Below are 12,452 nucleotides of genomic sequence, written 5' to 3'. Positions count from 1 at the left end.
TAGAAAACATGAAACCTTTTAAGCGATCAGTGAGTAAAGATATCTAGCCGGGTGCTATGTATCCAAGAGATGTTTAACAGCTAGCTGAGAAACCAAACACACAGACACAATAATTATGTGCTAAGTAGATGCGCAAAATGAACAGTGGTAGGAATTGAAAAGGACACTTTTTTTTCCTCCTGCTAGCACATATAAAAATACCATATGGATTTTTTTCTAATCTTTGTCTATGTCATAATATTCTTTTGTCTTTAATTCAGTGTCATCTGGGAAATTTGGTGGGTTGGAGGAAGCCCTGAGTCAAGTATTTAAGTAAGTCAAGTATTTATACTGAGTCAAGTATTTAAAACTAATTACTACAATAAAGACTATTAAAAAGAACACACACACACACACATATAAAAAAAAGAACACTTATTTGTCTGAAAAGATACCCAAAAACCTTGTAGAAAAACCAACTGCATTGTATAGACATGTGGACATGACTCAATGTTGACAATAGTGAAACCCCAAGTGCCTAATTATAGATATCGTATACAATGCAGATATTTTAAATTTGATAGAATTTTGTCTACCACAACCAGCCAAGGTGAGACTGTACTGTGGTACCTGAGGACAGTCTAGGCGCCCAAGACGCCTGCGGAACCTGGAACGGAGAGGGAGGCTGGAAGTCAGCACACGTTGGGTTGGAAAGTGTGCTGATTCATTTGCTCTGTCAGCTGGCCTGGGCTAATGGATGCCCAGATGGCTAGCAAAACATTATTTCTGGGTGTGTCTGGGTGGGTGTTTCCGGAAGAGATGAAAGTTTGATTTGGTAGACTTGAGTAAAGATTTGCCCTCATTGACATGAGGGGGCATCGTCTCTTCTGTTGAGCGTAGAATAGGAAGGGAAAAGGAAGGGCCAGTTTCTGCTCTCTCTTCTTGAGTTGGGATGTCCATCTCCTCTTGCCCTCGGATGGGGCACTCCTGCTTCTCAGGTCTTTAGATTTGGACTGATCGCACTACTGGTATGCTGGTATGGTAAGTATAGTAAGTATAGTAAGGGGTTTAGACTTTTAGATTTAGGTAGTTTAGTAAGTATACTTTGTATAGTTTAGTTTAGTTTAGTATAGTTTAGTTTAGTGTAGTATAGTATAGTTTAGTAAGTACACTTACTACCATACCATACCACTGGTATGGTATTCTTGAGTTTCCAGCTTGCAGAGGGGAGACTGTGGGACAACTTGGCTTTCATGACTGTGTGACCCAGAAAGTACCTGAAATCAATCAATCAATCAATCAATCCATCACTCTAATTGTGATATGTATACCTTCCATGAGTTCTGCTTTTCTGGAGAACTCTGACTAAGATGTCAGGGTTTTGTTAAAGCTACAGTATGGAGTCAAATCATGGTTTTGGTATTTAAAGGTATCACCAGCCACCCCTGTGTTTCATTCCACTGAACACCACCAGATCTGTCTGTAAATGTCTGCTGAACCAAGCAAACTCGCCTCCCTCCCTACGAGGTGCTGAGCACTGTGCAAATGCTGAAGATGAAGGTGGTGAGGACGTTGCTGGTGTCGCTAAGTGCACAATTGTGGAAGAGACACTAAGCATCATCTGAGACAGTGAGGAAAGTGCTCTGGGAAGGCTGTCCCAGGTACATACTGGACACTCCATCTTTTTCTTTTTGAGGGGTGATACAGAGCTTATGGAATCTCATTTTTCTCTTTACAATAGAGCTCACATCTACGTGCTATTTTGCTAGTCTGTGTGGGTACCTTAAACCTAAAAGTCTAAACCTCTTACTATGAATGGGCTCAAACCAAAACACATTCACCCTCACACTAATTGTCTTTAAACAGTCATGCAAGCATGATATTCTTCCTGTAGAGTCAATGTTGATTGAAAACCACTACTTTCAAAGATTGGTCTGATTTTGAAGGTGAACCAAGATATATACCATATGACTCTACAATCCATTTTAGCCATTTTGTACGGTTGTTATGGGATTACAGTGTATGTTTCTTAAAAGGACACTGATGAGGGGCACCATCTGGTGTTAACTTTAACCACAGCTGGTTGGAACCTGTGAATGACACAAAAAGTTTATAGGTGAAGCATGACAATTCAGAAAAAAAAAATCTCGGGGCGCCTGGGTGGCTCAGTGGGTTAAGCCGCTGCCTTCGGCTCAGGTCATGATCTCAGGGTCCTGGGATCGAGTCCCGCATCGGGCTCTCTGCTCAGCAGGGAGCCTGCTTCCTCCTCTCTCTCTCTGCCTGCCTCTCTGCCTACTTGTGATCTCTGTCTGTCAAATAAATAAATAAAATATATAAAAAAAAATAAAAATAAAAAATCTCAAGAAAATAGTAGTTTAGATGATACTTGGAAATAATAAAATTATTATTTAAATGACTGTACTTTCAGACATTGGTCTAGATAAATGCAAATTTTTAATTCCTTTTTGTGCTAAGTATTATTAGTAATAAGGCAAAAATACATTTATTTAGGGACACCTGGGTGGCTCAGTCAGTTAAGCATATGCCTTCAGCTCAGGTCAGGATCCCAGGAGTTCTAGCCCTGAGTGGGGCTCTGTGCTCAGTGGGGCGGCTGCTTCTCCCTCTCCCTCTGCCTGCTGCTCCCCCTGCTGGCGCACTCTCTCTTTCGCTCTATCTCTGTCAAATAAACAAGATCTTAAAAAAATACATTTTTTAGTGCTGTTGGCCAGACCCTATTCTAAGCACTTTGTATTTGTTTGTTTACTTAAGCATTGCATCAACTTTAGGAGCTAGTTACTATTATTTTCCCCAATTTTACAGATGGGGAACCGAAGGCACAAAGTAGTTAAACAGCTAGAGGTCGCTCAGTAAATAATCAAATGAGAATTTGACTCTCTCTCCCTGACGACTGTATCATTAAAGTGGTTATGGATTTCTGTACAACGATTGCACTGAAAATCTTCAGAACTGACTTGGGATTTACAATCTGAAATTGCAGGTGAATGTTTTTAGAGCACTTGCTTTTGTGCCAAATGGCTTGTTGTCTAGGGGACAGTTCTCAGCTTTGGTATTATTGACATTTTGGGCCACATAATTCTTTCTGTGTGTGTGTGTGTATGTGTAAGCATGTCGTGGGGACTGTCCTATGCATATTAGGACAGCATTCCTCGCCTCTACCCACTAGAAACCAGTAGTATCTTCCCTAGTCGTGACAACCAAAAACATCTCCAGAAATTGCCAGATGTCCCCCGCAGACAAAGTTGCCCCTGGTTGAGAGCTTCTGGTCTAGAGAATTCTGAACTCTCTCAGTGAGGAACCCAGAAACGATTTCCAGCAGGAGGCAATGAGATGACTAAGCAGTTCTGGTATGTTCTTTTGCGAATTCTTGCACAGTATTCATGTCATTCCTTCTCAATAGCAGGTGTGTCTCGTTTGTCATATCGGAAATAAATACCCAGTGCCAGCTTGTACCAGTTACTGTTTTTTTAATGCCATGTGTGATAAACCTTTGTGTTCTCCTTACAAAATGCACAGCCAGCTTCTTATTTTTCTAGAATCCAGTGGCTATGTACTTGGCAGGAAACTGCAAGTGATCTCAATCTCTTTAAACATTTCTTTCCTTGACTTGGTGTGTGGAATTCTTTGAGGAGGGTTCTCTGTGAAAATAGGACAGATTATAAACTAGGTCCATTTGTTTATTCATATTTTATTGATTTACTTTCTGGGTTTTTTTTTGTTTACCTTTTTTGTTTTTTAGTATTTTAAATACAAAGATCAATATTATGATTGTGATATATTAATATATCATAAAACACTGAAGAGCTAAAGAAGGACGACTCTTCTCTTAAATGGGGTTTCCAGTCATTAAATCACTGACATCAGGGTTTAGCAAGAGTGTCATGCAATCTTTTTTATTTTAATGTGCTCTGGCCTCCAACAGTATCTTCCATATCATCTCTTGCCAGCCAAAACACCTTCGCCTCCAATCCCTTAGGATCTACTTAGGCAAAAACTACCTCCTCTGTAATTGCCTCCAGAATCCTTAATCAGAAGAGCCACTTCCTTCCACTAGACCTTTTATTATTTTATACCCATCATTGTATTCTCCTTTATGTCCTGTCAAATTAAGTGCCTGGATTCTCACCCCTACAAGATGGCAAATCATTTAAGGGAAAGGATCATGCTTTATCTGTCTCTATCCCAAGTACTTAGCATAGTTCTTTACACATAGAAAGCACTTAGCATATTTTTCTTTAAAGACTGTATCCTTTTGTTAAATGAGTATTTCTCTAGAATTGGAAATCAATATTTGGCAGTGAGACAAAATCAATTGCTAACTCTATTTCTGTTGTCAGGCTTCAAGAATCAGGAGAGTGGTTAAGATCTGGGTGTGGAGTCTTCCCATCTCTTCCCCTTATGTACAGAGTGAGAGATCTTCCTTTGGGATTTTATTTAGTCCCAATTGTTACCTGTTCTATGTTTCTTTCACATTTGGGAATTAATTGCAATCTTTCATGTTAATTTCATTGATCAAATCCATGAAGCAGTCTTGCCCCCTCTCCTCTGTTAGCTTGGATCAGGGTTGTCTGCCTAAAAGAATCCCACAGAAACTTAATCCTTCAAAGGATTCTCCTAGTTCCCTTTAGATCCAGGCCCTTGGTAGGTCATGGTTTGGGTTTTCTTAGTTATTCCACTTTCCCAATGACCCATGGAAACCTGCCATGCTTCTCCTTGTGACAGGCCCTGCTATTGCTTGTTACACAAGGATCTCAACCTGTAGATATTGGCACTATCTTGGAGGGCAGATAGATAGTGAGGGGCGATCCCTCCAGCTCAGTCTTGCTCCTTCTTATGTTCCATGTGCAGAAAAATAATAGTGGCTGGGGCGTCCGGGTGGCTCAGTTGGTTGAGCAGCTGCCTTCGGATCAGGTCAGGATTCCAGGGTCCTAGGATCGAGCCCCGAATTGGGCTTCCTGCTCAGAGGAGAGCCTGCTTCTCTCTCCCTCTGCCTGCCTCTCAGCCTACTTGTGATCTCTCTCTATCTCTCTGTCAAAATAAATAAATAAATAAAAATATTAAAAAATAAATCATGGCTCAGATTAAAGCTGGCAATTGTTTGGACAAAGAAAATGTGGCTATTTGGGTTTTAAAGTTATACTTAATCATCCTCATACCCTCCCCCACACTGGGTAGTGTTGGGGGTGGGGAGTGGGGCTTTAAATCTACTAATAAATATGCTCTTAATTCAGCCTCTTCCTGTTTAAGTGCAGCCATTTCACAGGAGGACTGGATTCTCTTCAGCAGATACTCTACCTTGAAGATTTTATCTTCCCCCTCTGTTTCTCCTCAAGACATGCCAGTGGGAACTAAAATAATTCAGAAAATGTTTCACAACCAAACCTGGCTTTTAAGACTACTAACTTTCTCAGACTCAAAAATCCCATTTTTTAATTTCCAATGGTGAACCTTGACTTAATCTTTGCCTTTCTTTGTAATAGTCCTTATCTTCTCAAAGACAAATGGATGATGTTGGCTTTTTAATTAAATTTTTCATGGCTTTTGCTTTCCTGGGCCTACCTTTTACTGGGTTACATGGTTCATTTGGCTCCCTATTTAAAAGAAAAAAAGGAAAGAAAAGCTACTTAAAAGAAAAAAACAGTCACTGTGCATTAAAGCTTACACCAAGTCTAAGAAGACATGTCACTAACCACATTAAACTCTATCTTCAGAAATTCTCAAAGAAAGAGAATTCCGCATCTCTGCAAAGTGAGTGAACAAATGTTTACAAAGACCTGAGCCAACAAATAGCTGATTTTACATTGTTCTGCGATCAGTTTTAGTTGTAGCCAAGAAAGTATCCTATCTCTCACTCAAATATCATTAATAGAGATCATGAAGCAATCCCACTATATGTGAATTTAATCCCTGATCACAGTTTACACTAGTACATAAGCTCATATTTCTTGTTAGACCATCAAGAGATTACGTGTTGCTAAAGGTGTAAAGTTTGGATGACATAATGTAGAAGGAAACAAAAAAATATTTCATTTCAGCTAAGTTCTAAACCACTGAGACAATACACCCAAAGAAGCTGAAAAGATCTGGGATGGGCCGATGCCCTATGTGTAACATGAACTCAGATCATTTCCACTAGTCCGATAGTGTGTAATTCTTTATTTCTCTCAGGGTTCTTCCAACAGTTATCAAGGGGTAGAGAAATGATTTCCTTGATCTACATGAATGTGGGATAGTTATTTGCATACTTCTTTAAAAAAGAGCCTTGGGCAGGGGTGCCTGGGTGGCTCAGTCAGTTACATGACTAACTCTTGTTCCAGCACAGGTCATGATCTCTGGGTCCTGAGATCAAGCCCCAGATCAGCCTCCATGCCCAGTGAGGAGTTGGCTTAAGATTCTCTCTCTCTCCCTGTCTCTCTCCCCCTCTACCTCTCCCCAAACTTGCATGCCCTCTCTTTCTCAAATAAATAAATAAATCTTTAAAAAAAAGAAAAAAGCCTAGGACATACTGGGGGAGTTATTTTGCGTATGCAAGATTATTTTAGTTGGCCATGGCATTATTGTGTTGTAGAGTTAGAGTTAGAAGTTATCTTTATTCAATCTCCTCATTTTACAAATTAAGCAAAAGCTTATTGAGTACCTGAGGCCCAAAGATACCTGATGAGTAGTTATCAACCCCTGCTGTGCATTCAATCACCTGGGCTCCAACTGAGGACTTCTGATGTCATTGATCTGGTGTGAGGCCCAGACACTGGTCATCTTAAATACTTCTCAGGTCATTCTCATGCTCCTAAAACTATCCTCTTCCCTCGTGTGTGTGTGTGTGTGTGTGTGTGTGTGTGTGTGTGTGTGAAGATCTTATTTATTTAGTTGACAGAGAGAAAGGGGGTGAGAGTGCAAGCAGGGGGAGTGGCAGAGGGAGAGGGAGAAGCGGACTCCCAGCTGAGCGGGGAGCCTGATGTTGGACTCGATCCTAGAACCCTGGGATCATGACCTGAGCTGAAGGCAGACACTTAACTGACTGAGCCACCCAGATGACTTTCTTTCCTCTGTTAAAAAAAAAATCTGCCATTGAAATCTTTTCTTCTGTATCTAATCCACATACTTAAATGAAGTTATCTGTGAGAAGACCTCTCCAGATGCCTCCTCACTTCCATAGGCTTTCATAATCTCCTCCCTTTGTCCTCTTTATTTTCCCAACCTCTTTTACATAATAGAATTGAATAGCAACCATGGAAGTCACAAATCCCATTCACCCAAAATGCGATTTTACTCCTCATCATGGATGCTATGAAAACACTTTCGATTAGGGATAAACTATGCTTTGCAGCTGATGGACTTCCTGTTTACCTGGTCTACTAAGAAGCAGACAACATTAGGCTCAATGGTGACCTTGAGACTGTGCAAACCTCAGACAGACTACTGTCCCACAGTCCTCACTGCATCAGTTTCCAAGGAAGAAATGACAATATTTGGTGCCATCAGATATGGGAGACAAAGCTCCGATAAAGAATTTCAAGGACTTTACGGCCTGAGAGATTGGTTTGGATAATGAAGGGACGCCTGCACCCCAATGTTTATAGCAGCGATGTCCACAGTAGCCAAACTATGGGAAGAGCCCACATGTCCATCAGCTGATGAGTGGATAAAGACATGGTCTCTCTCTCTCTCTATATATATATATTCCATTATAATATTAATATTCCATTATAGATTTAATATTCCCTACTATATACACAATGAAATATTACTCAGCTATCAGAAAGAACAAAATCTTGCCATTTGCAATGACATGGATGGAACTAGAGGGTATTATGTTAAACAAAATAAGTCAGTCAGAGAAAGACAAATACCATATGACTTTACTCATATGTGGGATTTAAGAAATAAAACAGATGAATATGGGGAAGGGAAATAAAGTAAAATAAGATAAAAACAGAGCAGGAAGCAAACCATAAGAGATGCTGAACTCCAGGAAACAAACTGAGGGTTGCTGGAGGGGCGGAGGGAGGAGGATGGGGTAGATGATGGGTGTTAAGGAGGGCACAGTTGTGACGAGCACTGGGTGTGACATGCAACTGATGAATCGCTACATTCTGTCTCTGAAACTAATAATACAGTATATGTTAATTAAATTAAAATTAAACTTAAAAATTTTAAAAAAGTCAATAGAAATGAGGAAGCAAAGATTTTGCAGGTTTTAGGTATAGAAATGTTGTGTGAGATCAGCCTCTAGTGGGCACTTTAACCATCACAATGGCTCAGCATTTCAGTCATGTGGCTTGATTTTGGAATGTTCATTTCCACACCAGATATGTTCTAAACACAGCCTGACTTCAGATGACAGAAATAGATTATTTTTGATATTGAGATAAGTATTATAATATCAATCTTTTGCAGGCTCTATGGAGAGGATCCCTCTGCCTCTCTACAACAGACTTGTGACTCTCAGTTGCTATTCATCTTTGCAGAGGAAAATCCTAGAAACTCTCTAACATAGAGAAAAATGGTCCCTCATGTTTTTTGGCCCTTCCTGCTTCTCAATCCTTATCTCCTGATTCTGGAGTGTTCCAGGCACAGTGTCTGGATGAGAAGGTTTCCAGGTAGAGAAGCAGAGGAAAGCATTCAAGAGAGGATGTCTTCTATATGGCGTATTTATCCCTAAATTGCAAATGTCTTAATATTTCTGAAGTGTATAATTCAAGAAAGGATGGACAGCTGGGTCTTTCAGTCTTTTTTTTTTCTTTTTAACTTTCACCATAGAAGAATACAGAAATATTTGTCCATTCCGAAATAAAGGAAGTGCAGGCGGGATGGTTTTCATCACGGACAGTCTCCATAACAGAGGTGGAAGGAGGAGTGAGGAATGTGGCCTGTGGGAGAGCCCACATGCTCTCTAAGCCAGATTACCTGTCCTCTGCTTCACTGACTGGTGGGGGAAAGGGGGTCTAATGCTGTGAGATTTTTCACATTTTTATTTTTAAATAGGTAACAGATCTGGGTTTATTTCAAAGTAAATGTTTTATTTTGGTACTCTTTCTTTCTTTTTAAAAATATTTGATTTATTTGTTTGACAGATAGAAGGAGAGAGAGAGAGCACAAGCAGGGGGAGTGGGAGATGGAGAAGCGAACTCCCTAATGAGCAGGGAGCCTGCAGCGGGGCTTGACCCCAGGACTCTGGGATCATGACCTGAGCTGAAGGCAGATGCTTAACCGACAGAATCATCCAGGCGCCCCCTGAACTCTTACTTTCTTTCTTTCTTTTTTTTTTTTTTAAAGATTTTTATTTATTTATTTGACAGAGAGAGAGAAAGGGATCACAAGTAGGCATAGAGAGAGGGGGAAGCAGGCTCCCCGCTGAGCAGAGAACCCGATGTGGGGCTCGATCCCAGTATCCTGAGATCATGACCTGAGCCGAAGGCAGAGGCTTAACCCACTGAGCCACACAGGCGCCCCGCTTTCTTAAAGTATTTTTCCATGAATTCCAAGAGGTCAGATTCTCAGGAGACTTAAATAAGTTTTATATCACTTAAAAATTGATTACATGTGCTGTGGTATAATTTAATTGTTTATACTTAAAGAAAATATGGGGAATTATATTTAGCATTACTTGTCATACCCATGAGGAGTTCCCAATAATAAGCAAAAGAAGAAATCTGGACATTTTAAAAGACTTTAAAAACAGTTTCTCTCTCGCTCTCTTTTTTGCTTATTTATAACAATAGATGTGAGCTGTAAGAATAGAAAGTTAAGAAATTTTAATGCAATTATAATTAGATTGTTTTTTTCTTTAATAAAGATTTTATTTATTTATTTGAGGGAGAGAGGGAGAAAGAGAGAAAGAAAGCACAGAGAGAGAGAGTGAGAGGGAGAAGTAGACTTCCCACTGAGCAGAAAGCCTAATTCAGGACTCAGTCCCAGGACACTGAAATCATGACCTGAGCAGAAGGCAGATGCTCAACAAACTCAGCCACACAGATGCCCCTAGATTAAGTTTTTTCTATTGAGGTACAATTGATGTATAATAGCTTATTAGTTTCCAGTGTATATCACAGTGACTCAATATTTTTATACATTAAAAAATGATCCCCACCATATAAGTCTAGTTACCATTTGTTACAATATTGTTGACTATGTTCCCTATGCTGTACGTTACAGTCCCACTGACTTACTTATTTTAATGACTGCAACTTTGTACCTCTTAATCCTCATCATCTGTTTTGTCCGCCCCCTCCCCCACTCGGCAAAACTTCCTCCCTCTGGTAACCAACAGTTGGGGACCTGTATCTATGAGTCTGTTTCTATTTTGCTTTGATTTTTAGATTCCACATATAAGTGAAATCATATGGTATTTATCGTTCTCTAACTTATTTCATAAATGCTAAAGCATAATATTCTCTAGCTCAATCTGTGTGGTCACAGATGGTAAAATTTCAGTCTTTTTTTTTTTTTTTAATTTCAGTCTTTTTATGGCCAAGTAATATTCCATATACTGGCTGTTGTAAATAATACTACAATAAACATTGGAGTGTATGTATCTCTTTGAATTAGTGTTGTTATTTTCTTCAGATAAATACCCAAAAGTGGAATTGCTGGATTGCATGGTAGTTCTGTATTTAGTTTTTTGAGGAACCTCCATACTGTTTTCCACAGTGGCTGCACCAATTTACATTCCCACCAACAGTGCCCAAGGGTTCCCTTTTCTGCACATCCTCACCAACACTTGTTGTTTTTTGTATTTTTGATAATGCACCCATCCGACAGGTGGGAGGTGATATCTCACTGTGGCTTTGATTTGCATTTCCCTGATGGCGGGTGGTGGAGAGCCTTTTTTCATATGTGTGTTGGCCATCTGTAGGTCTTCTCTGGAAAAATGTCTATTCACATCCTCTGTCCATTTTTTAATCAAAATTCAAAAATTTTATAAGAATTTTTATTATTTTTCCATAGGTAAAATAAAACAATTTTAAAAGGTAACATATTCCAAGATACTTAAGATATAGTTCCAAGAGAAAAACAAAAGCTCTGCAATGAAAGTTTGTGCTCCCTTAAGATCAGATTTCACCACTCAGGCAATTCAAAATTAACACCACGTAGTCCCCAATCTGATTAAGAAATGTTCACCAACAATTTAGAGCATCTGAAGAAGCCAAATGGGAAGAGAAAACTTTGCGGGTTTGCATGTATTTCTACCAGTAAGATAATGAGAATGATTTCTGATTAGATAACCGAAAAAGGCCATGGCAGCTATAACACACAGAACCAGTCATTCAGTAATGCAGGGTTTAATGGCGTTTTTTGTTTTTTGTTTTTCTCTCTTAGGCTTCTGCTTAAAATATAACTAATGAATCATCGAACACTACATCAAAAACTAATGATGAAAAAAAAAAACTAATGATGTACTACTATAGGCTGGCTCATTAAACATAATAAACAAACAAACAAATAAATAAAAGCATAATTTTGGGGGAAAAAAAACTCCAAACAGTATTCTTGATTTCTGCCCTAAAGCTGATCCTGTCTAAATATCATGCCACTCTTACTTCTAAGAAAAAGGCACAGAAAGTGGATACATGTTTTTCAAGAGGCTTAATCTGGAGGAAGAAGAACTAGCCTCCCTAGAGAAACTTCAAATGGTGATGAAAAGTCCCCCAACAGAGTAGAAAATAGACTTGTAAAATATGTTAGGAATTTTCACTGTGTGCTGTGCCTGGGTTGCTCAATCGGTTAAGCATGTGAGTTTGCTTTTGGCTCAGGTCATGATCTCAGGGTTGTGAGCTCGAGTCCTGCGTCATTGCGCTCTACACTCAACAGTGTGCGTGGGATTCTCTCTCCTTTCTCCCTCTGCTCCTCCCCGCTCACCATGCTTTCTGTCTCTCTTTCTCTAAAATAAATAAATAAATCTTAAAAAAATAAAATATGAGTTCTCACTTATTCCAAATACTTTTTACTAAAATCTAAAATAAAAAAAAATTACATAAGAACTAAAATTTAGTTGAGCTGGCCATGATTTTAAAAACTCAGCAGTAAAAAAAAAAAAATACTGGAAGTTCATTGAGACTCAGGCACTAAAGATAGATTAACTTCAACTGTGACTGCTCCTATTTACCCACTGCCTTTGAGAGACTTTAAATACAAGCATGTCATGTTCACAAGGATTTGACTGCAAATCACAGTCTATAGAGACCAATTTCTATGTAACACTATTTTGGAGTGCTAAAAAATTTTCAACTCAGCTGCTCAACTTCACAGATATCTGCTCATCTGAAATGTCTAAAGCATCCTTTGAACTTCTTTGCCCTGATGTTCCTTTTAGATCACAACACAAGGAAACCATTGGCAAAGGTTTCCTGAAATAAGCAAACATTTCCCCTATGCCCAGGTATCCCATGCCCCTGGGTCTCCCTAACGCTTAGGATCTACCTGGTCTAGCAGGCAGGGTGCAAACTCATTTACCT

This window comes from Mustela nivalis (assembly GCF_964662115.1).
Source record: "Mustela nivalis genome assembly, chromosome: 2".
NCBI lineage: Eukaryota > Metazoa > Chordata > Mammalia > Carnivora > Mustelidae > Mustela > Mustela nivalis.
Note: the sequence above shows the minus strand (reverse complement) of the source record.